This window comes from Papio anubis, chromosome 14, assembly GCF_008728515.1.
Source record: "Papio anubis isolate 15944 chromosome 14, Panubis1.0, whole genome shotgun sequence".
NCBI lineage: Eukaryota > Metazoa > Chordata > Mammalia > Primates > Cercopithecidae > Papio > Papio anubis.
Window position 1 is genome coordinate 96,467,828 of NC_044989.1, and position 26,046 is coordinate 96,493,873.

Consider the following 26,046-nt stretch of genomic DNA (forward strand, 5'->3'; position numbering starts at 1 on the left):
CCCTTTGATGGCAGATCCATGTGGAAAGGTAGCCACAGTGGGTAACAGTAGTGATAATGAAAAGTGAGAGCTCCCTGATTCCCCTTGAAAGGCGTGCAACAGGGGTGTGGCTCACCTGCTTGGTCACCCACAGCTCAAACCCTTAGGGAGAGCATGCAGATGAACAGGTGCAGAGGTTGAGGTGAACACTTTTGGGCTCCATCCCTACAACAGCAAAATCTAAGGGTGGTGTCTGTGACTCCCAAAGCCCAAGTGGGTGTATGTTCCAAAGCTCTTTCAGATTTGCCATCTGCAGACAGCTTGCGTGTTAATCAGCTCAACGGACCCCCTGCCTTATCACAAGGGCAGAGGACCAGTGTGATAGCCTTCTGTATCTAGAACTCTTGCCTAGTGTCCTGAAATAATCAGATTACATGCGCACTCAAAGAATGAGTGCAAGATTTTTATTTATTTATTTATTTATTTATTATTTTTTTTGAGACAGAGTCTTGCTCTGTTGCCCAGGCTGGAGTGCAGTGGCACGATCTCGGCTCACTGCAAGCTCCGAGCTCCGCCTCCCAGATTCATGCCATTCTCCTGCCTCAGCCTCCGGACTAGCTGGGACTACAGGCGCCCACCACCATGCCCGGCTAATTTTTTGTATTTTTTAGTAGAGACAGGGTTTCACCATGTTAGCCAGGATGGTCTCGATCTCCTGACCTCGTGATCTGCCCACCTTGGCCTCCCAAAGTGCTAGGATTACAGGCGTGAGCCACCGTGCCCGGCCATGAGTGCAAGATTTTATTGAGTGGTGGAGGTGGCTCTCAGCAAGGTGGATGGGGGCCAGATGGGAGGATGAAGTGGGAAGGTGGTCTTCCCCTGGAGTCGGGCCATCCAGTGGCTGGACTCCTCTCCACCACCCCTGGCTGAACTCCCCTCAGCATCCAGACCATCTCTGGTCTGCTAGTCTTGACGTCCAGCCGCTTATGTGTGTGCCTGCTAAGATCTCGGGGTTTATATGGGGGCAGGATTGGGGGGCGTGGTGGGCCAAAAGGCAATGTTTTGGGCATGAAAACAGGAATGCCTGTCCTCATATAGGGCTGAGGGTCAGGCTTGAGGGTGGGGCCTTTGCTGGGAAACCGCCTTGTTCTACCCAGTCTTTCCCCATCTCCTGTCCATATCAGTAATAATAGCTAGTCCCATGTGTAGGTATCTTAGTCAGTCTGGGCTACTATCTCAGGCTGGGTCACTTAAACAACAGAAATTATTTCTGCCAGTTCTGGAAGGAGGTCCAAGACCAGAGTGCCGGCAGGTTCAATGTCTGGTGAGGGCCAGCTTCCAGGTTTGCAGGTGGCCGTCTCCTTGTTGTGTCCTCACATGTCCGAAAGAGTGAGAGCCAGTCCTCATCCTGTCTCTTTTATGGGACATTGATCCCACTCATGAGAGCTCCATCCTCAGGGTCTAATCCCCTCCCCAGGCCCTGCCTCCTAATAACATCACACTGGGCGTGAGGATTTCAAGAGGAATTTTGCAGGAACACAAATATTCAGCCCTGCATCTAAACACTTTACGTCTATTAACTTGTGTAATCTTCACATCAACTCTTACAGGCCCCTATTTTAATAAGAACCCTGAGATACAGAGACGTTAAGTCATTTGCCTAATTCACAAAACTGGGAGGGGCGGAGCAGGGGTCAGAAGGTAGGGCATCTGAATGCTCAGTTAAGTGCCCAGACATGACACCATGAGGCCCCCCCAGTCACAGCGGTGAGAGCCAGTGGCGGGTGCGGGGGCCATGGAACCAAACTCGGGTCTGGGCCACATGTGGCTTGAAAGCTGAAATTCACAAGACAGGTTTTTGGTGAAAAGGAAAGTTAGCTTTATTTGAGAAGCCTCCCCTCCCCAGGGGAGGCAGTGAACTCATGTTCAAAAATGACGTCTCCGAATTGTATCTCCAGATTAGGGGTTTCTATGGGAAATTAGGGGAGTGCAAATGATGATCAAAGCATTTTTGTGTAATGTACACAGTCTCAGGCACGTCTTAGTCATTAGTTTCTTGGTCAGTCTCGTGCCGCCTTCTGCAGGAACCCTCAAGCTATTCTTCTCAGGCTGCTCAGGAGTTCCTAGAGTTCTTGGTCAGTGTTTTTTCTTTTAGCTCTGTTGAAAGTCCTGTTTTCCTGAGGCTGTTTTTAATGAATAATCTACAGACTCAAGCAAAGCAGTAATTATATTCAAGCAAATAACCTTTTCTTCCACATGAAGTCAGTACTGATACACCCACACATTCATGGCCACATCATGCCCAGAGGCCCATGGAGCTCATGCAAGTAGGGCCCTGCCAGTGACGCAAGCCCTGTGGCATGCGCACGCAGGCCCTCCCTGCATTTCTGTGCAGGAAATATTAAAAGGAATTCTGCCGCTTACCATGTCCGTCTACACCCACAGCAACGCCGCCTTGCTCTGCAGGTCATGGAGTCCCTGGGTGATCCGTGCTGCTGCTACCTCCTTCCGTTCTCCCCTCTTCTCTCCCCCACTCCTCCCAACATGCACATCCTTGGGAGGAGGCCTCCCCATATGGAAAGGGGAAAAGGGAAATGCTAGCTCACCGCTTCGCCTCTGAAACACTGCTGAGTCCCTCATGCCTTCAAGCATTGGTTCCTCTCACCTATGTTGGTTCTTACTATGGGCCATTCTGCTCACTAACAACAACAAAAACGAGTAGGAGGTGGGACCTGGTGCACAGAAGCTCACAGTCTGGAGCGGGGTCTCCCTCCCAGGGAGACTAAAGTTGCGGTGCACCTGTCGACAAGGCTGCTCAGGTGTCACCGGGCATCGGGCTTAGTTTCTCTGTTCTCACTTCAGGCCCCGGCACCAGGGGCAAGGCAGCCATTTCTGCTCAGGACTGGCAACCTCGAAGGGCCAACCCCAAGGATGGAGGATGATGCCTCCTGCTTTGTGTCTGTTCCCAAGTGGACTCCAGAGTCCTGCCTTTGCCCCAGGTGCCCAGTGAAAGTGAGCTCTCAGTTTTCACTTGGCGCCCTCCTCTTCTTCCCCTTCTTCTCCACCTTTCCTCTCCCCATGTCTGAAGAGGAAGGACTCAGATATGAATTCCCAGGGCCAGGTGGGAGATTGCCAGGGCGGCAGGTGCCCTGCTGGGGTACTCAGGCTGCAGCAGCCCCCCACACCCCCCACCTAGCCACGCTCCTGGGACCGACTTCCTCCCCAACACTTTTCCTCACCCTTCTTGCTTTTCTTAGCCAAGTTCTGCCCTCCGTGCAGGTAGATTTCTGGTAGTTCTGTCCTACCAGAGCAAAGGAGTAGACCACTCTGGGTTTGAGCTAGGACATCCGCCCCTGTCCTCACCCTCCCAACACCACAAATTAAATGACTGGACATTTTCTGGAATTAGACAGTGGTGACAGCTGCACAGCATTGTGAATGTACTAAAAGTCACTGAATTGTACATTTTAAGTGGTTAAATGGTAAATTAATGTTATGTAAATTTTCCCTCATTAAAAAAAAAAGCCAGTTCAATTGAATCATTAAAAGGGGCATTGTTGGACCTAACCCTGTCCCCAAACCTGCATAAAGCTGAGTCGTGATCAAAAGGAAATCTCCTGTTCCCTCTGACCAGGGTGAGTCCAAGACATGTAGGACAGGATATGGTACAAATACTTCAAAAATGGACACTCTGGCCAGGAGTGGTGGCTCACATCTGTAATCCCGGTACTTTGGGAGGCTGAGGCAGGTGGATCATGAGGTCAGGAGTTCAAGACCAGCCTGGCCAAGATGGTGAAACCCCGTCTCTACCAAAAATACAAAAACCAGTTGGGCATGGAGGCAGGCACCTGTAATCCCAGCTACTCGGGAGGCTGAGGCAGAGAACTGCTTGAACCCAGGAGGCGGATGTTGCAGTGAGCCGAGATCGTGCCACTGCACTCCAGCCTGGGAGACAGAGCAAGACTCTATCAAAACAACAAACAACAACAACAGCAACAAAAATTCTGATTTTGACAAAGTCAAGGCTGACACATTTAACACTTTTTTTTTTTTTTTTTTTTAGAGACAGAGTCTCCCTGAGACTCAGGACACAGGACATAAGCTTCTTGGAGGAAGAAGGATGCCGAATGTGGTCAGGAGGGGCGAGGCCTTCCCCAGCAACCTGAGCTCTGCACAGCGTCTCAGCGTCTCAGCCGTGCTCTGCTGCAGCCTCAGGGAGCCAAGGACTGAAAGTCCCAAAAACTTCAAATTCCAAACGTGTGCTCTAGAGAAACTCAGCTTTTCCTAGATCATTTCTACCTGTAGTTTAATTTTTTTTTACATTCTGTTAATGTGTTAACATTTCCAGCTTACAATTTCCATTGTAAAAATGTAAAGCTCAAATCCTAAATTTTGCCTTTAAAATTTATTTAATCAACTGCTATCAAAATTCACTTTCTCTTCTTTTCTGAGCAATGAAAAGAGAAAATGAATTTGATATTTGTGTGTATACACACACATATAAAATATATATACCAGAAAATACAAATATCAGAAATACATATGTATCAGAAAAAATACATATATCTGTGACATATATCAAAAAATATAGATAGCTCTTCCTCACTATTCATGGGGGATTGGCTCCAGGAACCCCCATGGATAACAAAATCCACAGATGTTCAAGTCCCTGATGTAAAATGGCATAGTATTTGCATGTAATCTATGCGTATCCTTTGATACTCTGCACATCCTATGATACTTTAAGTATCTCTAGATTACTTATGATATCAAATAATATAATGTAAATTCTGTATAAACAGTTGTTGGACTGTATTGGTTTTTAAATTTTTTTATTGGTTTTTTAATCGTTTTTTAAAAATATTTTTGATTTGCAGTTGGCTAAATCTATGGATGCATGAATCTGCAGATACAGAGGGTCAACCCTGTGTGTGTGTTTGTGTGTGTGAATGATACACACACACGCATATATATATATATATATGTATGTATATGAAAATACTGAAACTGGCCCGACTGTCCCATAGAACTGATGTCAACTGATGTTTATGATTTATTTTGAATAAACGTAGAAACTGACCTTCCCAGTCTTAAAACTTGAGAAAGTTACATTTGTCTTATCTGAGCTTTCCTCTCTCAGGAAACCAACCATCAGGATTCCCAGATACTATCAAGAAACTGAAACTTACCAGTCACTGCATCTGGACAATGAGATGCCAGACCCCTCAGCCCTCATGATTGCCTATAAGACCACCTCTTTCCTGTTGACCAACTCCTCTTTCTTGCCCCTCCCTAATTCCTATTTTTCCACACGGTGGTTACATTTCTTACTCATTATATAGATTCCTAATTTTAGTGGGTTGAGGAGATGGATTGGAGAATGATCTCCAATCTCCTCAGCTGCAGCACCCAATTAAAGCCTTCTTCCTTGGCAAAACATGTCTTAGTGATTGGCTTCCTGTGCAGCAAGCGGCAGGACCTACACAGAACCCCTGGTATTTCAGTAACAATGCTCTGAAAAGAAGAGAAAGTGGATTTGATGTTTATATGTGTATAGATACATATACACACCCATATAAGTGAATTCACTTATGTTTATGTTTTGATTATTTTGCTTTAATTCTGGAAGCACATCCTGTACTTTGTCTTGTCTTCCTTAATTTTTTGAAATGACTTTTAGTCTTTGATTATCCACTTATATTTCAAAAGTTTGGATATTTATTTTATATTTATGAGGTAATATTTTGAAAGGACAGATGAACCTGAATCAATTGTCCTCAAACAGATAGTCTATAACATTGCCATTAAACCATCTGCTTCCTGCGTTTTTTAAAGACCAGGCTTAAAGGACATTTGAGGACACACAGACTTGATACAGTAAGTAATACTATGCGCTTTAAAATATCTTTTGTATTCCCTTAAAACAATTTCTTATTGTCACATTATCATTTAATCACCCTATAAAAGGCAGTGGAGGGCTGGCATATCACTGCTTTGTGTATGAGACAATTGAAGTCCATAAGGGAAGGAAATTACCCAACCCCAAATCATACAGTATATAATGGCAGAGTTCTGTTTTCTAAAACTCTCTGACTTTTGTCTCCCAAGGTGAAGCTTATTTTACCTGATCACTGGAAAACCAAGAAATCATTGCAAAGAGCTCCCAAGTCTATATGTCCACCAAGAATTGTGTATCACTGATTTCTACCACTCATGGATTTTCAAACATACAAAAAGGTTATAATACTATTGCATTCAGAGTAGCTTTCACGCAACACATAATTTCTAAGTCGAAGGATATTGAAATAAAAAGAGGTCCTCATGGTGGAAAGGTTATGAACCGTTGCCATTAATTACTGAATCATTCAGGATGTGCTAGGTCAGGTGCAGTAGAAAACAACCCCAAAATCTGTGATGTAAAACAATGTGGCCCACTTTTCAGTCCGTGTGAGTTGGCTGGGATCTCCACTCCACATCTTCCTCTTGCACCAGGTCTGACTAATAGATCAGTTACTACCATCTGGACCATTTCCATTTACCACAGCAGAGGAAGTGAGCATGATAAATTATGCACTGATTCTTAAAGCTCCGCCTGCAATTGGCACCTGCCAATTCCGCTCATACTTTAGCATTTGCCAAAGCGAGTCACGTGGCCACCACTAACACCAAGAGGACAGGAAAGTACAATCCTACCATGTGCCAGAAAGCCAGGAACATTCTGGTGAGCATATTAGCAACTCACCACAACCACATTAACTCTTGAACTGTGGTTGTAGGACAGGGGACACCAGGACTTTCCAAAGGTAGATTGCGGGATGCTAGAGGAAGAATTTTATAATTAATACTCCTGTGTAATCTAGTAGTTCTTAAACATCTCAATTTTAATGACTCACTTTCCTCCACTATGTTTTATACCACATATTATTTTTCCACCAAAAAAAAAAAGAAACTCAAATCCTCAGAATCCTATCCAATGTGCCCTTCATCTCAGATCTCAGACAGAGACTAGAAGTTGAAACAAGCAATGCAGTGAGAAGAGCTTACCTTTTTCAGTTTGCCGAACAGAGTTCTGGAGCCATCTCTTCATCTCCCTTTGATATTTACCAAACTTTTCGTTTGAGAACATTGATGTCACTACAGTTCATTCTGCATTCTGATCTCAGAGTCATTGTGATAAATGTTTTCACTCTATTCGCAAACCACACCGTTTCACACACTTTTAAAATTCAGTTGTAGACAATCTCTAGCTTCTTTCATGTGAAAAGTCCTGTTCTCTTTAGACTATTCAGATGTGGCTGCTAATACAGATATAATGAGCTAATTCCAAGTAGCCACAGGCAGATTTTGTAACTGCAAATTACTATTTCATGTGCTCCATGGCTAAAGGTCCTCCATCATTCATAGCAAGCTAACTGACACTAGGATAGTCATTCTCCCTGAGTGACTCCAGACGGAGCCTGTTAAAATGCAGATTCCTAGGCCCCGCCCCAGCTTTGCATGTTTATGGAGGGGAGCCAGGAGTGTGTGGTTTTCATGAGCACTCCAAGTGACTCTTATGAACACTTAAATTAGAGAGGCACTGCTATGGTACAATCTAAACAACAGAACTCCATCTTCTATTGAGGGATACATGGGAGAGAGCTTGCAAAGAACAAGAGGTAGAGATCTAAGCAAAAGATTTTTGAGCTTCCCTGCTCAATTTAAGGGGCAGTCATGCTGCCTTGCAGTGAGAGAGTCCACGGGAGACAACAGTTCCTTTCAGTGATGCTGGTAAATAATTTTGTCAGACAACTAAGTGCCCATTCATTTCAGAAAATGAAGCAGGAATTCAAAGGCTTCCAAGGACACCCTTGATTATTTATATTGTAAATGGTATTAAGCCTATATCCAGAGTTTTAAAAAATGTTTACATTTTATAGTATCAATTAACAAATACTGTTAATCTGAAGGGTTTTCTTTTTCCAGCTTATTTTTTAACTCAGCTCAAATTGTTTTGTTTAGTTGTGAAGTGGAATCTCTTGCTTAACTTTAAAATAATATTAGTTCAAAAATGTTAGATGCACAAAAATGTTAGATGCAAAAGTGTTGGTTAAAATGTGGTCTTTCACCAAGATTCCTTGGAGAAATGGCCAAATGCAGGGATGGAGCACAGAAAGCACAGATGATCCTGGAATATATCCTTGTGCCAGAAAATATGAGTGTTCAAGGGATGATGGGGGCATGGCATGAGACACAGGAGAATCCCACTGGCCAGATCAGGGTGAATGAGTGGTAAGCACAGTGGGTCATAATCCACCGAACAAAACATGAAGGGAAAGGTGCACATAGGCAGAAAGAGACAATGGAGAAGGGTAAGTTTGCCTTTACAACAGATAGCCAACTAATAAATATAGAAGGCATAATGCAGTTAGAAAATCATCCATGCAAGCTACAACTAGTTGATGAAAGTTTAATGAGGAAACAGATATTGGCACTGTCTCATAGTATCACCCCAGAAATTACTTATGAATTCTAAAGTGAAAAATAAAAACTTTGAGGTGGAAAACACCGGCAGATGCCATGTTCACCAAGCGATCAGATCTCGCGTTACTGATACTATAGGACACACTAGCATCAAGTACCTTCTGATAAGATACTCTGAGAGGATCACACATCGCTTCTGAAGTGTTCTTGCCAGAAACATACGACGTGAATCTAATTATGCAAATATATCCTAAAAACCCAAATTGCAGGATATTCTACCACGTAACTGGCCTGTACTTGAAAACAATGTCAAGGTCAAAAAGCACAAAGACTATTCCAGATCCAAGAAGATTAAAGCGAAAGGACAGCAAATGCAATGCATAACTCTGGGTTGGATCTTGGACTGGGAAAAACAATCACTAAAAGGACATTCTTGGGACATTTTACAGAATTTGAATATGAGCTATGGATTAAATTATGTCATTGTATGGTGTTAAAATTTGGGATTGTATCTATTCTGTAGTTAGTTATTCTTTGGAAATATACAAAAGTATTTAGACATTAAGGGACAGCTTACTCTCAGAAGATTCAGAAAAATAGGACAAACACAGAGAATCGTAAAGCAAATGTAGCAAAGTGTTTAATAATTCATGAATCTAGGTGAAAGGGATCCAAGTATACTTTGTGCCATCCTTGCAACTTTTCTGTAAGTCTGAAATTATTTTAAAATGAATATTTTAAAAAATACTTTTAGAGAAAAATCAACCAACTGCAATGTCTAGGCTTATTTTTATCCCAAGTGAAACAAACCAACTCTAAACAGATATATTTGACACAATCAAGAGAAGCTGAACACGGACCAAGTACTACACGACACCAAGGAATTATTGTTGACTTGGGGGCAGTGATAAAGGTAATTATGTTAAGAAAAAAGTCTATATTTAATATGAATATATCTTGAAATAGTGACAGGTGAAATGATACACTGTCTAGGATTTGGTTGTCTTTAGATTTTAAAAAAATACTCCAGGAAAGAAAAGGTGTGGAGATAAATGAATTAAAATCAGCAAGCTGTTGGCAATTCTTGCAACAAGGTGGTGGTTACATAAGGCTTCATTACACTCTTCTCTCTTCTTTGCTGTATCTTTGCACTTTTCCATAATAAGCTTTTTAGAAGTTAAAAAGAAAAAGAAAAATGCCTCCCTGAAATATTTCCCTGCTGAATGACTTCATGTAATATGATCAGTAATCCAGTTTTTGTCATTTTCTCTTCAACTCTGTTTTGCCATTTTATTTTATCTTATTTTGTTTATTATTATTATCATTATTATTTGAAATCAAGTCTCACTCTGTTGCCTAGGCTGGAGTGCAGTGGCAAGATCTCAGCTCACTGCAACCTCCGCCTCCTGGGTTCAAGCGATTCTCGTGCTTTAGCCTCCCGAGTAGCTGGAACTACAGACGTGAGCCACCACACCCAGCTAATTTTTAAAATTTTAGTATAGACGGGGTTTCACAATGTTGGTCAGGCTGGTCTTGAACTCCTGACCTCAGGCGATTCGCCCGCCTCAGCCTCCCAAAGTCCTGGAATTAAAGGAGTGAGCCACTGCGCCCAGCCTGTTTTGCCATTTTTGTTTCTTTTCTTTTTTTTTGAGACGGAGTCTCGCTCTGTCACCCAGGCTGGAGTGTAGTGGCGTGATCTTGACTCACTCCTGGGTTCACACCATTCTCCTGCCTCAGTCTCCCGAGTAGCTGGGTCTACAGGCACCTGCCACCACGCCCGGCTAATTATTATTATTATTATTATTATTATTATTTGTATTTTTAGTAGAGACGGGGTTTCACCATGTTAGCCAGGATGGTCTCGATCTCCTGACCTCATGATCCACCCGCCTTGGCCTCCCAAAGTGCTGGGATTGCAGGTGTGAGCTACCACACCAAGCCCTGTTTTGCCATTTTAAAGAAAGCAATAGTTCTCTGTAAAATAAAAAATGTATGCTATTCACGTGCTCTTGTATTTCTAGAGAAATGTAATGATGAGACAAATATTCCAAACATTCGTGCCTACACAATCTGTTCTTTTAGTGACAAATCTCTTGACATGTGTCTGGGATGATTTTGCTTATCTTCCACTGAGTAGCTCCCACGTGACAGGTGTGTCAGTCCCCAGAGGCATGAGGCTGAGACACGATCCGGGTATAAGGAGACACATGTTCTAGCCATGAGGTGTAGCAGAGACTCTATGCAGAGGTGGGCACCCAGCAGAGTGGAGGCGGTGTGGCCAGCATCGGCCCAGGCCATAGGCATCAGTAGGTGTCTGCAGAGGCTACGCCAGCACCCAGCGGCAGGGGCCTCAGTTCCCCCAGTGGGAGGGGTGTAGGTCAGGGCCAGCTTTCTAGGAAATATAAAGCTTGCGATGAGTCTTAAAGATCAGTGGGAAGTTCCTTGCCAGGCCCTATACTTGAAGGAAAGTCATTTTTAGCAAAAGGTACAGGTGTGAGCAAGGTCCCTGAAGCAAGAAGCAATCCAGCAGCTGCAAATAAATCTTCCAAGCAGGAAAGCAGGACGAGAGAGGCAGCGCGGGAGGGGAGCATGGACCAAAGAAAGAGTGTCAGATCGCAGGGCTGGACTGGCTCGCCGACGAGGAGAGCCCCTCACAGGATCCCTGGAGAAGAGCCTGGAAGGGACAAGGCCAGTGGCAAGGCGACAGGGCAGAGGCGAGGGCCCCGAGTCTGACCTGAGGGACTGGTCACCTGGGAAGCGCCTTACTGAGCTGCCGAATGCGACAGAAGAGAAGGTAGGGGGCGACTAGGACCTGCAGAGTCCTGGGTAGGTTGACCCTGTCACAAAGGCCAGCAGAAACTTCCAGCGATATCAGGAGGGCCCGAGGCAGGAGGGAAGAACAGGACCCACAAGGACAGGAAAAGGAGAGAGCTGGGGAAAAGAAAAGCTGCCCTCAATCTGGCTTTTGACTACCAGCTTGCTATTGTCAAGTAGGTTCCCAGAATGTGGGAGTGAGTTTGTGACCTAGAACCATACAGTACTCTGCAATTCCTCCACGGTGGCCCCATTCCTGCAACACTGTAATTGATCGAGCTATAAACCCTGTGAGTGCTGAGAACCAGGCATTCTTCTCCGTCTCATGAAGAGTTAAAAGAATGTGGCACGAATTCCGCATGGTGATGCCCGCAATGGTTTCCAGCAATCTTTGCGCCAATTCTTCAAGGATATTTCCCCAAATAACCTGCATTTCTGAGCTCATAGTCATGAGTGCATAAATCGTTAATATTAAAATTCATCTTTTTTACAGTCTGTTTCAAACTTCACTCTCCTCCCACCCACTGACTAAAGGAAAGACACGTTTCCTAAGTATCTTATTACAAGAATACTTTTAAAGGAGACCATCACATCTTAAATTTCAAAAGCCATTTACTGATCTGATATTTGATTGCTTTTTCTCTGAGGAGGCTTTCCTCAGTGCATTGAGAGGAGGGGACAGCTGTGACCTCAGTTTACAGAGGCCTCTCGGTTTATTACTTTCACTGCATCAGTGGTGTGAGATCAATATAACTACACTGGGAATTAGAAGCCCTAGGTCTGAGCCACAGACGCTCCTCAAACACCTGTGATTCGGTTAAGTTTCTTAAATTCTTACAGTCTCGGTTTCCTCCTCTGTGTTTGTATGAGGTTTCTCTGGCTGCTGTCAAATTTTTGCAAGCGCCGTAGCTTAAAACAACAGATTCATTATCTGACAGTTCTGAAGGTGAAGAGCCGCAGTAATTCTCTGTGGGCTAGAGTTAGGGTGTCTGCAGCCCCTCTGCAGGAAGGTAGCATCTGTGTTTAGAAATATTTCACTTTTCATAATAATACTGGATGTGGAGAGATTTACATTCCTAAATGTTGTCCAATATTTTTAAGCTTCTCAAGCAGCTCTGACCAATAGAAATACAATGTAAACCACATATGGAACTAAAAATTGTCTAGTCACCACATTAAAAAGTAAAAAGAAATACAGGTAGAATTGAATTTAATAACATTTTACATTTAATTTAATGTACAAGCAACATCACCTCAACATACAGTTAAGCATTTAAAACAGTTAATGAGATATTTTATATTCTTGTTTGAGATATGAGGTTTACATCTAGAGCTCACCTCAGTGCATATTCTCTGCATTATAAGTGCTCAAAGTCACTCAGATGACAACTGGCCACTGTATCGGACAGCACAGTTTTAAAGGGTACTTCACTTTTATTAAACAAACACTTTACATAATTCAGAAGGGCTCAAAATTTAAACAGCATTATATTTAATGTACATTTGCTTCTCTTTTTTTTGAGATGGAGTCTTGCTCTGTCACCCAGGCTGGAGAACAGTGGCACAATCTCAGCTCACTGCAACCTCCGACTCCCGGGTTCAAGCGATTTTCGTGCCTCAGCCTTCTGAGTAGCTGGGACTAGATGCCCGCCACCACGCCCGGCTGATTTTTTTATTTTTAGTAGAGACGGGGTTTTGCCATGTTGGCCAGGCTGATCTGGAACTCCTTACCTCTGGTGATCCACCCGCCTTGGCCTCCCAAAGTGCTGGGATTACAGGCATGAGCCACCACGCCCGGTTCACATTTACTTTTAGAAATCACCACTGATCATTAGTTTGTTTACGACAGTTGAATAAGAGCTACATACAGCATGATTTGTCTCCCTTTAAACAATTGTTGGGCTTATACTAGTTAAAGATCAATGTGTTTAATTCCCCAGAATATAAATTAAGTTTATTTTCCCCCTTTCACAGAAGTTCATTCTGTGAAGGAAACTATAAGCGCACAAAAAGTAACTCCTGTATGTTGATAGCTTATACCACTTTGAATTAAATCTTTGCATCACCCATCATAAGTAATTTATCTTAATACGATTTCAGTCTTCACTAATGACATTTAAGCACCTGGTTTTACACGAGCTGGGCTTATTAGCTCAGTAGAGAAAACGCTATGTTTAGGAGTCTAAGACTTCTAGTTAAGGGAGTAGACTTGACATATAACCTGAGGACTCATCCCATAAATGCAAGATATGGGCAGGACTCTATCAGATGGGAAAGGTGAGGGCAAGTGGGTAAAGGTAAACCTATCAGTACTGCTAAAAACAGCCTAAAGTCCATGATTTAAAGTTGCTGTCTGGTGGTGTTATTTTTATATTGAAAAAAAAAAAAAGCACATCATTATTTAGAAAATAAAACCACAATACATGTCATCAGGTTCCTGTCAACAAAAACACAGCAACCAGCTGGTGTATGATTCATTTTTCACAAGAATATTTTTAGATTTGTTTCTACTTGTGCTCCAACTGTTCCATGGTACATTTTGAGAAATAAAAGTGCACAAGAGTAAAGGGTAAATAAGAAGTACAGTGCTTAGTATCACCTTGTTATTACCCAGTTCAAAGTTCAGCAATCACTGCTTATCGTGCTAGAAAGAACGAGGGGTCTCTATTTTTGGATAAATGCATTCTACTAATGGATATTACTTTTCTCAGTTTAGAATATGCATTACCCAAAGTGCAAATTAAAACTTCAATACTCAAATTTTCTTAAATTGTCTTTCCCTGAGACTGTTGGACTTGCACTGATAAGTATTAATAATAGGAGTACTTACTTTTTAAAAGCCACCTTTCATTTATGCTTTCATTGAAGGATAATGTGTAATGTTTACTTCTGACTTTGGTGGAATTGTTTCAGGCCAACCTCCTCATTGTTACTAACTAGCAAAGCTGGAAATAATAAAGTAAATATCTCTGTGAAGATCCCAGAGAGATGGGAAACCCAGGAAAGTCAGTCCAACATGTGATCTGACTTTTTCTCCTGGAGACATTTGCCACTCAGACAACACAGAGAAGCACACAGTCAGGACAGAGAAAAGCTGCTGAGAAACTAAGTGTAACTTGACACAATCCCAAGGAACTGGTGGGAAAAGTAAAGAAGGATGTTTTCTTTCAGCAAAAACAAGGAACCCTAATAGACACCCGGGCTTCCAGTTTGGACCTTGGAAGGGGTAAACCCTAGAGATAGGGGTGCCAGAAATAGACTATCCTCCCAAAGAATGAGGCCCAGGTTCAAGTCGTCTCACTCTCTGATTAAAGGACCCACCCTTCTGTGAGAAACAAAAGTAAATCCTCTCTTGAGGAAGATAACATCACACAGAGATTCAAATTAACTACAGCTATTGTGGAGACAGAAGTGACTCCATCTTGGATGCTAATCTGCCATGTTGACTTCTGATTAGCGCCAATCCCGTGAATGCCTCCTGGTTCCTACTTTATTTACTGTTCTTAGTGTGAGAACAGGTACTCAACATAAATCCTGCCTTTAGATCCAAAAACCCTTGATGTGGTCACCCAGATTATAGGCCACGACGCACACGGCATCCTTGCCTGTTCTGGAGGGTTGCCTTCAGTTGTCTCTATAGAGCACATACCCCTTGCCCTATGGTATGTAAGCCCTGAGTTTGGGAAGTAATGGTATGGAAATCTACCTGTCTTGCAGCCGCTCGAGACCACACTTCCATCCGTAAGTTTCCTAATAAATTGCCCTCCATTGACAAACTAGATTTGTCTGCTTAGTTCTTTGGTTTCTTGGGTCTTACCACGTTTGAGAGTCACTTTGTATAGGTAACTCCTTCATACAGCAATTATACATAGCATACATACTCACCTGGCGTTTATATAAAATAATTAGGGACACAAAAAGACAGATAATCAAATATGGAATTTAAACCCTGCTAACAAATGAATCCTAGGCCTAGATGGCTCTACCTGTGAATTCCTATAAATGTTTATGAAAGAAATAACAAAAATGTTATATAAATTTCCCAGAAAATATAAAAAGAGAGACTATATTCCACTCATTAAATGAGGGTAAAACCTGAATATTAAAATCTGTGGACATCAAATGAAATGAAAATTATCAATCAAGCTTTTTCATGAACACTGATGCAAAAACCTCAAAGAAAATATGAGAAAATATAGCCTAGCAATCATTTAAAAAATCACAACCAGTTGGAGTTTTCATGAAATGCAAGGTTGGTTTGATGTTTGCAAATAAAACAATGTGTCTTACCACATTAATAGAATAAAGAAGAAAAATATATGACCATATCAGTAGTGCATCAAAAACACTTGGTAAAAACAAACATTTACTTTTTTTAAAAGCACCACGAACATACCTCAGGGAAAGGACACTCTCTTCAATAAACAGTGCTGTAAAAATTGGATATTCATATGCAGAAGAATGAAACTGGACCCCTTTCTCTCACCACATACAAAAATCAACTCAAAATGGATTAAAGACTTAAATGTAAGACTCGAAACTATAAAATGATTAGAAGAAAACATAGGGGAAACACTACAGGACTTGAGACTAGGCAAAGATGTTATGGCTAGGACCTCAAAAGCACAGGCAACAAAAATGACAGTAGAATGATGGGAGTTCATTAAACTAAAAAGCTTCCGCACAACAAAGGAAACAATCAACAGAGTGAAGAAACAGCCAGTTGAATGGGAGAAAATATTTGCAAACCTTTCATCCAACAAGGGACTAATATTCAGAATATATAAGGAACTCAATTCAACAGCGGGGAAAGAAAATCCCATTAAAAAGGGTGCAAAAGACATAAATAGACATTTCTCAAAAGAAAGCACACAAATGGCCAGCAATGAGTTTATGAAACTTTATGATAAAATGTTCAGCATCACTAATCATCAGGGAAATGCAAATGGAAACTAAAACGAGATAGCATCTCACCCCAATTAGGATGGTTATTATTAAAAAGACACACAAATGTACAGATGGTAGCAAGAATGCAAAGAAAAGGGAACTCAAACACTGTTGGTGAGAATGTGAATTAGTACAGCCACTATGAAAAACAGTATAGAAATTTCTCAAAAAACTAAAAGGAGAACTACTGTATGATTCAGCAATCCCACTACTGGGTATTTATCCACAGGAAAGGAAATCAGCATATAAAAGGGATATCTGCACTCCCATGTTTACTGCAGCACTATTCATAATAGCAAAGATGCAGAATCAACTTAGATGTCCATTAGTGGATGAATGGATAAAGAAGATGTGGTACATATACACAATGGAATACTATTCAGCCATAAAAAGAATAAAATCATGTCATTTGCAGTAACATGAATGGAACTAGAGGTCATTATGTTAAGTGAAATAAGCCAGGCACATAAAGACAAATGCTGCATGTTCTTATTCATATGTAAGAGCTAAAACAATTGCTCTCATGAAGGTAAAGAGTAGAACGATAGGTATCAGAGGCTGGGAAGGGTGTGTGGGTAGTGGAGGGGGGTGGAGGGGAATAGAGAGAGATTGGTTAATGCATACAAACATACAGTTAGAAGGAATAAATTCTAATGTTTAATAGCAGAGTAGGATGACTATGATTAATAACAATGTATTGTATATTTCAAAATAGCTAGAAGAGAAGACTTGAAGTGTTCCCAGCACATAGAAATGATAAATACTCAGGGTGATGAACACCCCAAATACCCTGACTGGATCATTACATATTTTATGCATGTAACAGAATATCGGCTATACAAATGTTACATATCACTTATAAAAATCATCAGCAAACTAGTAATAAAAACAAACTTTCTTAACTTGGTAAGGAATATTTATAGGCCAAGCACAGTGGCTCATGCCTGTAATCCCAGCACTTTGGGAGGCCAAGGCAGGCGGATCATGAGGTCAAGAGTTCGAGACCATCCTGGCCAATATGGCAAAACCCTGTTTCTACTAAAAATACAAAAATTAGCCAGTCGTGGTGGCAGGCACCTATAATCCCAGCTACTCAGGAGGCTGAGGCAGGAAAATCATTTGAACCTGGGAGGTGGAGGTTGCAGTGAGCCGAGATTGTGCCACTGCACTCCAGCCTGGGAGACAGAGTGAGACTCTGTCTCAGAAAAAAAAAAAAAAAAAGGGACTTTCAACCCCCTATTCCTCCCCACTGCACTCCCTATATTTATAAGACACAATCTCTGAACCACAATAGTCTTGTAAAATTGAATGCCAATAATTTCGGTCTAAAGTACTAAATGATAATAAAAGCCTTCAGTAACAGAAGCTTAAGGCATAATCCCTTGTGGGAGTAATTATAGTTTAAGTAGAAACAATTTTAATCTTTTTTAACTACCTAAATTAATAAAATTAAAATCATGTAATCATAAGCAGTTGGGTTATCTGAGAGTAGATAATAATATCTGCCCAATAACCTCTAGTTTAGCCACAATATTGCTCATCCCTGAGTAAGTGTTCAAAAGAAAAAGCACAAGCAAATGGGGCTTAGGTAGTCATCCTACCCAATGACTTTCAGAAATTAGTCCTCAAAACTGTTGTGTTCTGAGATAGCTCCACACCCACCTTTCAGCTAACAACTTGAGAGGCATCAAAAAGCAATTCATCTAGTCTTTGCCATTTGAAAAATGAAGAATCTGGGCTCCAGAGAGTTGACAATATCTACATTCCTGGACCAAGAATGATGATACCTACTTCTAAGAAGACATAAAAATTTACTCAAAAGGTCTGTCTCTTTTAGTTTGCAAAGAATTTTTTAAAAATACTCTTCCAAATACCATAAAATCTGACCACAATTATGCTATTACGGAGGACAGATTTCCATTTACTGTGGAAATATTTGTGGGAGGGGCTCACGAGCTTCCAAAGAAGTGATGAAGACATAAGTTATAATCTGGATCTTTGGGTTTGGCCGAAAACCGAAAAGCAACTCCTAGGACTGTATTTAATGCCATAACTTTCTATTGCCATGCTACCATGGAGCCCAAACTTCAACTCTTTGTACTGGAAAACATCCTTCTACTGAGTAAGCTTTATTCCTAGGGCCCAAACACAATAAAACCATACAAACAGAATTTGAATCTAATACCCTCAAAGCACTTTGACAATGTTTTTAGCCAAGTTGCACTACTTTAAAAAAAATGGCAAAAGATTAGCCAAAACAGCCTTAATAGAAGTATGTTTAGGGAGCTTCTGTCTTAGTCTGTTTGTGCTGCTATAACAGAATATCACAGACCTAGGCTAAGTGTTCATGCCTGCAATCCTCACCCTCTGGGAGGCCAAGGCAAGGGAATCACTTGAGCCCAGGAGTTTGAGACCAGCCTGGGCAGCTTAGTGAGACTCCACCTCTACTAAACAACAACAACAACTTACAAGATTAGCTGGGCGCAGTGGCGTATGTCTGTAGTCCCAGCTCCATGAGAGGCTGAGGTGGGAGGATCACTTGAAACCAGGAGTTTGAGGCTCTAGTGAGCTATGATCATGTTGCTGCATTCCAGCCTATGCAACAGAGTAAGACTCTGTCTCTGTTTAAAAAAATAAAAAAAGAACACTACTGACTGGGTAATTCATAAAGAATAGAAATCCAAAGTCATAACATCAAAAAACGAAAAGAACAGAAATTTATTTTCTCAAAGTTCTGGAGGCTGAAGGCAAGAAGGCAAGAGAGCTGAATGTTACATGAAGTCTCTTTTATAAGGACCTTAATTGTTTTCACAAAGGAAAAGCTCTTATGGCCTAATCACCTCTTGAAGGCCTCACCTCTAAATACTATCACATTGGCCAGTAAGTTTCAACCTTTGAGTTTTGAAGGGGACACATCCAACCATAGCAGTCACACTAGATGTGATTTAATATTTCTCTAAAATAATATTTCATGACATTAATAAACTGCATTAAAATCGCGGTTTTTTTTCATCTTTCATGAATATAAGAAATTATGACAAAATGTAGAAGAATGGCTATGGTTGTAAATTCAAAAGAAATCCCCAGATTGTAATTTTGTCAATTGGCCCTGGTGTTTTATTATTATTGTTGTTGCTGCTGTTCAACTGAATTAGTAAATAAAAGTACTTGTTTTTGTGGAAATACTTTTAGATTGTGCATATTAGAACAATTTTGTCAGACTAGTTTACTTATTTTTGCTAGCTAAGTGGTCTCACTGACCAACCAGCTAGTCACAAAAAATTAAACACGCAGGGCCAGGTACGGTGGCTCACGCCTGTAATCCCAGCACTTTGGGAGGCCAAGGCAGGCGGATCACGAAGTCAAGAGATTGAGACCATCCTGGCTAACGCAGTGAAACCCTGTCTACTAAAAACACAAAAAATTAGCCGGGCGTGGTGGTATGCGCCTGTAGTCCCAGCTACTCAGCAGGCTGAGGCAGGAGAATTGCTTGAACCCGGGAGGCAGAGGTTGCAGTAAGCTGAGATTGTACCACTGCACTCCAGCCTGGGCGACACAGCCAGACTCTTTCTCAAAAAAAAAAAAAAAAAGAAAAGAAAAGAAATTAAACGCAGAACAGAAATTGTACCTTAGTCTCATCTCACTCAGTCATCTTGCTAACCTATGTTGTTAATTACAAAGAAGACCAGTCAAGAGATGTCAGTGAGCACTTCCACTACAAAGCTACTTACGTCTGCATACTTTTCCTCTCTGCTTGGAAGTTAAACAAAAGCAAAAGAAAAATGAAAAATAGAAATAATTTCCAGACGCTAAAATATCTGGAAGAAATGTCAAAAATAGATGTCATGTGGAAGAAGACAGAAAAATAATGAGCAGGTGATAATGAACCCTGCAAAGGCACAACTCAGAATGAACCATTAAAAATCTATGCTATGCTATAGATGTAAGTGGCTCACTCTAGCAGGAAAAGACTGTATCCATCCTTTGTAGCAATGGTTGAGGATACTGGAGCAAGTACAGCCAGTAGAAGAAACATTGCTAGACTATGTTTGATTCATAGAAGCAGAAGAAAGAATCATATGCCCGATCAATAGTTGCTGAAGCGGTCTTCCTTTTCGGTGGGAGAACTGAGAGAGCCTTTGAGTTGTGAAGCTTAGGAAACCGACCTGGTCTTCCCCTTCTTTTCCTCCAGTTCTCAACACTCCTCTACACACACACACACACACACACACAAATAGCTGGCTCATAAAAAGCCAATTAGTTCAACAGTTTTATGGATATGTGGAAAAATAAAATTTTTCAAAAGAACTACATAACACTGATATAAAGATATTATAAGAATAAATATTTTAGGCTTAGCATGGTGGCTCATGCCTGTAATCCCAGCACTTTGGGAAGCCAAGGTGGGCAGATCACCTGAGGTTAGGAGTTCATGACCAACCTGGCCATTATGGTGAAACCTGGTCTCTACTAAAAATACAAAAACTAGCCGAGCCTGGTGGCGCGTGCCTGTAGTCCCAGCTACTCGGGAGGCTGAGACTGGAGAACCGCTTGAACCCGAGAGGCAGAGGTTGCAATGAGCCAAGATCACACCACTGCACTCCAGCCTAGGTGACAGAGCCAGACTCCATCTCAAAAAAAAAAAAAAAAAAGGATAAATATTTTTAAAATGTATCAAAGCAATTAACTTTAGTAAGAAAAACCAGAAACAGAAATGCAAAATTTCAGGGAAGATATCCACAAAGAAGTAAAAGAAAAGGCTTATTACAAATTTAAACACAAAATTAGATGACACATAAGGAGATCAGACATTCTAAGAAAAAACATTAGAAATGTATATATATAGTTACAAACGAGAACAGAGAATATAATGAAATGAATATGTCAAAAAATAAAACGAATTACATAGAAAAATAACTGGAAGACACATGAAGATGACTAAAGAAATTTATTTTTTTCCCGAAGAAGAAAACTAAAACGATAAACCACAAAAAAAGTTAAATATTGAAATCAAGAAATGTTCCTGAAATTCAAGAGGACTGGCATCTGTATGAGGCTCATTGTTCACTAGGAAAAAATGAGTCCAGAGTGGTCAACATTGAAGCATATCTCAACAAGAAGAACTACAAAGCACTGCTGAAAGAGATCGCAGAAATGGAAAAACATTCATACTCATAGATGGGAAGAACTGATATTGTTAAAATGGCCATACTACCTAAAGCAATCTACAGATTCAATGCTATTCCTATCAAACTACCAGCATCATTTCCACAGCACTAGAGAAAACTATGCTAAAATTCATATGAAACCAAAAATAGCCCAAATAGCCAAAGCAATCCTAAGCAAAAAGAACAAAACTGGAGACATCACATTACCTGACTTCAAACTATATAACCGGAACACCATGGTACTGATACAAAAACACATAGACCAATGGAACAGAAAAGACAACCCGGAAGTAAAGCTGCACATCTGATCTCTGACAAAATTGACAAAACAAGCAGTGGGGAAAGGGCTCCCTATTCAATAAAATGTGCTGGGATAGCTGGTTAGCCACATGCAGAAGAATGAAGCTGTATCTGTACCTTTCACCATATACGAAAATTAAAGATGGATTAAAGACATAAATATATTATTTAAACGATAAGAATCCTAGAAGAAAACCTAGGAAGCACCATTCTGGACATCAGCCTTGGGAAAGAATTTACCACTAAGTCCTCGAAAACAATTGTAACAAAAACAAAAATTGACCAGTGGGACCTAATTAAACTAAAGAGCTTCTGCACAGGAAAAGAAACTATCAACAGAGTAAACAGACAACCTGCAGAATGAGAGAAAAATGTTCACAAACTATCTGACAAAGGTCTAATATCCAAATCTATAAGGAACGTAAACAATTCAACACGCAGAAAAATAATCCTGTTAAAAAGTGAATTAAACATATAAACAGACACTTCTTAAAAGAAGACATACAAGTAGTCAACAAATATATGAGAAAATGATCAATATCACTAAATTATCAGAGAAATGCAAATCAAAACCACATTGAGATAACATGTCACACCACTCAGAATGCTATTATTAAAAAAGTCAAAAAACAGTTGATGCTGGCAAGCAAGGCTGTGGAGAAAAGGGAACACATATACCCTGTTGATGGGAATGTAAATCAGTGCAGCCACTGTAGAAAGCAGTGTCTGGAGATTTCTCAAAGAACTTGGAGCTGCCATTAGACCCAGCAATCCTATTACAGAGTATATATGCAAAGGAAAATAAATTGTTCTACCAAAAAGACACATGCACTTGTATGTTCATCACAGCACTATTCACAATATCAATGCCATGGAATCAACCTAGGTTTCCATCAACAGTAGATGAGATAAAGAAAATGTGGTACATATATACCATGGACTGCTACACAACCATAAAAGGTAATAAAATCATATACTTTGCAGTAACATGGATGCAGCTGGAGGCCATTATCCTAAGTGAACTGAAGACCACATGTTCTCACTTATAACTGGGAGCTAAACATTGGGAATACATAGTTATATTCATGGGAACAACAGACACTGGGGACTACTAGATGCGGGCAAGAAGAAGGAAAGTTACTGGGTACTGGCCAGCACAGTGGCTCATGCCTGTAATCCCAGCACTTTGGGAGGTCAACATGGGTGGATCACTTGAGGTCAGGAGTTCGAGACCAACCTGGCCAACATCTCTACTAAAAATACAAAATTAGCTGGGCATGATGGCGCACACCTGTAATCCCAGCTACTTGGGAGGCTGAGGCAGGAGAATCGCTTGAACCCAGGAGGCAGAGGTTGCAGTGAATCAAGATCGCGCCGTTGCACTCCAGCCTGGGGGAGAAGACTTTGTCTCAAAAAAACAAAACGAAACAAAACAAAAAAACTATTGGGTACTCACTATCTAGATGATGATGAGATTGATCATACCCCAAGTCTCAGCATCACACAATATACCCATGTAACAAAGCATGCCCTGAATCTAAAATAAAAGTTGAAATTACTTTAAAAAACACACAAAGAAACACACACACAATGTAAATATATAATTCAAGAAAGGTTCCTGAAATTAAAGAAAACTGACATCTATGTGAGGCTCATGGTTTGCTAGGAAAATATTAATCCAGAAGGGTCAACACTGAAGCATGTCATAGTAAAAGGCACACGCACATACACACACACACAAATGACCCATAAAGGAATACATTTGTCTGGTCACAAAGAGATTTAATGCTAAACGATAGCAAAACAACATCTATAAGATACTCAGAGGAAGAAAGTGTGACCCACGACCCATCTAAACTGCTCTCAAAAATAAAAGCTACAGATGAATTGCTTTAAACATGAAAAAGTTCAAACAATATTCCCGTGAGCCTTTTTGAAGACACTTCCAGAAGACTGAACAGTAGTCAGGCAAGAGCTGATGGGGGAGATGTGGGCAAAAGGACTGGCGATCAATATCAAATATATTTAACTTTAGTAGTAAGGCTGAAACCTCTAGGCTTCAGAATTTGAAGTGAGAAAATAGTATGTAAATATTATACATGATGACAAAAACTTGGGTGAAAAGGGGGGGGGGAAAGTGGGTGTGGATGTGCACCGATACAGAAGAGAAAGAAATGTATTGTGGGATTTATAAGCAATAGCTGAGAGTCAGAGGATTTTATTTAAAACCAACAAATCATGTAATAAAAGTCTAAGCATATTTAACAGTACAGAAATAAATACTAAGAAAGATACTATTGGTTAATATTTGGTAGTAGAGGAGAGATAGAAGGGAAAACAGTAATTATATTGCATATTTTAGGTGGGAATAAGGTATCATTAAAGAAAAAGAGGATTAAAGTTATTACATAATGGTATAAATATAAGGCTAGACACCACAACACAAACACAGGCATTACTGAAAATCAAAACTACGCACACACACAAAAGAACAGACAAAACTAACAGTATAGTGAACAACCTAAAGAATAACTATCAAAGTAGAAAAGCCAACAAATGAAAGGCCAGAACTAAGGGCAAATATCTCTCTTTTTTTTTTTTTACATACATACTAAGTTTCCTCAAAACTAGTCTATTCTGCTTCTTCCTCTTCTCCCAGGATGAGGGGGTCAGAGTCACGGGCCTGACCCGTGACTTCTGTCTTTTGTTAATTTTTCTTCTTGCTGACACCAATTTAAGACTGGCCGAAGAGGGCTGGGTGCAGTGGCTCATGCCTGTAATCCCAGCACTTTGGGAGGCCGAGGCAGGTGGATCACCAGGTCAAGAGATCAAGACCATCCTGGCCAACATGGTGAAGCTACATCTCGACTAAAAACATAAAAATTAGCTGGGCATAGTGGTGCATGCCTGTAAGTCCCAACTACTCGGGAGGCTGAGGCAGGAGAATTGCTTGAACCCGGGAGGCGGAGGCTGCAGTGAGCTGAGATCACGCCAGTACACTCCAGCCTGGGCAACAGAGTGAGACTCCATCTCAAAAAAAAAAAAAAAAAGACTGGCCAAAGGGGTAAGGCCCATGGAGCCCCTCACCGTAAGTAACTACTGATAAGCTGTTTGCGTGACCGCTGGGAGACAGATTTACAGAGTTCTGTGACAGTCCTCTCTGACCTTGCTCAGTTTGGCCAGGAGCAGGAGTCCCTGTGTTTTTGCAGATCAAGTGGAACTCGGAACCCCCAGGGTCTTATAAGTTGTTTTCATCTGATTGTTGGTTCTTTTGGAAAGAGGCAAAAGGGTTGGAGTTTCCGTCTACCTTGTGATGTGGCTGTGGGTTGAACTGTGTTTCAAAAGATGACAGCTGCTGCGTTACTCCTAAAAGTCCACCCACCTCCACACTGAGAATCCCCCAGATGCCATCTCCACAGTAGAGTCCTATAGCAGTGCCCATCCGTCACTGTCCCTGATACATTCCTGCTCTGCCAGGGCTGCACATCTGGACGATAACATCTGTAATCTCTTGGGGTTCTAGTGATCTCACCATCACCATGTTCACATGTCCAACTTGGTCTCCCCCGACATATTGAAGACAAACCCCTGGAGGCCAGGCCTCTGCCCCAGAATTCTGGATCCACCATGTTTTTACAAACTGAGTATCAGGAGGTATTGACTACCCTTTCTCTGTGGTGACATCTTCAACAAAGGACATAGAGGGCACACTGATGTTTGAGCTCTCAAAGTCATAAGAGGCACCAATTGCTGCTTGTAGGTTCCAGTTGGTCCTGTCCAGGAAGAAGTGCAACTGGCAGGGTTGAGCTGGAAGCCAAGCAGCCTCTGGAACTCGGAGATGAGCATGTCCTTGGTGGTGGTGCTCAGGCAACTGAACTTCTGCATCAGCGCGGGGTCCAGGTCCATGTCAATGCCCTCCATGGCAGGGAGCCGGACACCCGCTTCCCCGCCGCCTCACCACCAGGCCGGGGAACTAGGAGGGGGCTGGCTGCTAGCTAGCGTCGTGACCCTGTTCCTTTGAGGTAGGCCCCGGGCCTCTCACAGTCTCACAGGGGTAAACTCACTCTGCCACTCACTCTCCCCAACCCCACCCCCCCAGCTCCACTGCCTCTCGCCTCTCCAAAAGCAAATACCTTATCAAGTTAATTCACCTTATCAAGTTAATTATCAAGTTAATTCACCTATTAAACACTTATCAAGTTCATTCACCTATTAAACAAAAAAGATGTTTAGATTATATCACAACGCAAAACCCAATTCTACTCATATAGAAACATACAATTGCTAAAAACAAAACAAACCAAAAAAAACAGTAATTATAGTTTGCAGTCAAGCTATATAGACTGGGGCTGCAGCCATTTGGAGGCTCCTGGAT

At 41.4% G+C, this 26,046-nt stretch overlaps 1 pseudogene; it reads right to left on the reverse strand.

The window, feature by feature from the left end:
* Positions 1-24,778: 24,778 nt before the first annotated feature.
* LOC101021435 lies at positions 24,779-25,659 on the reverse strand (annotated as a pseudogene).
* Positions 25,660-26,046: the final 387 nt, after the last annotated feature.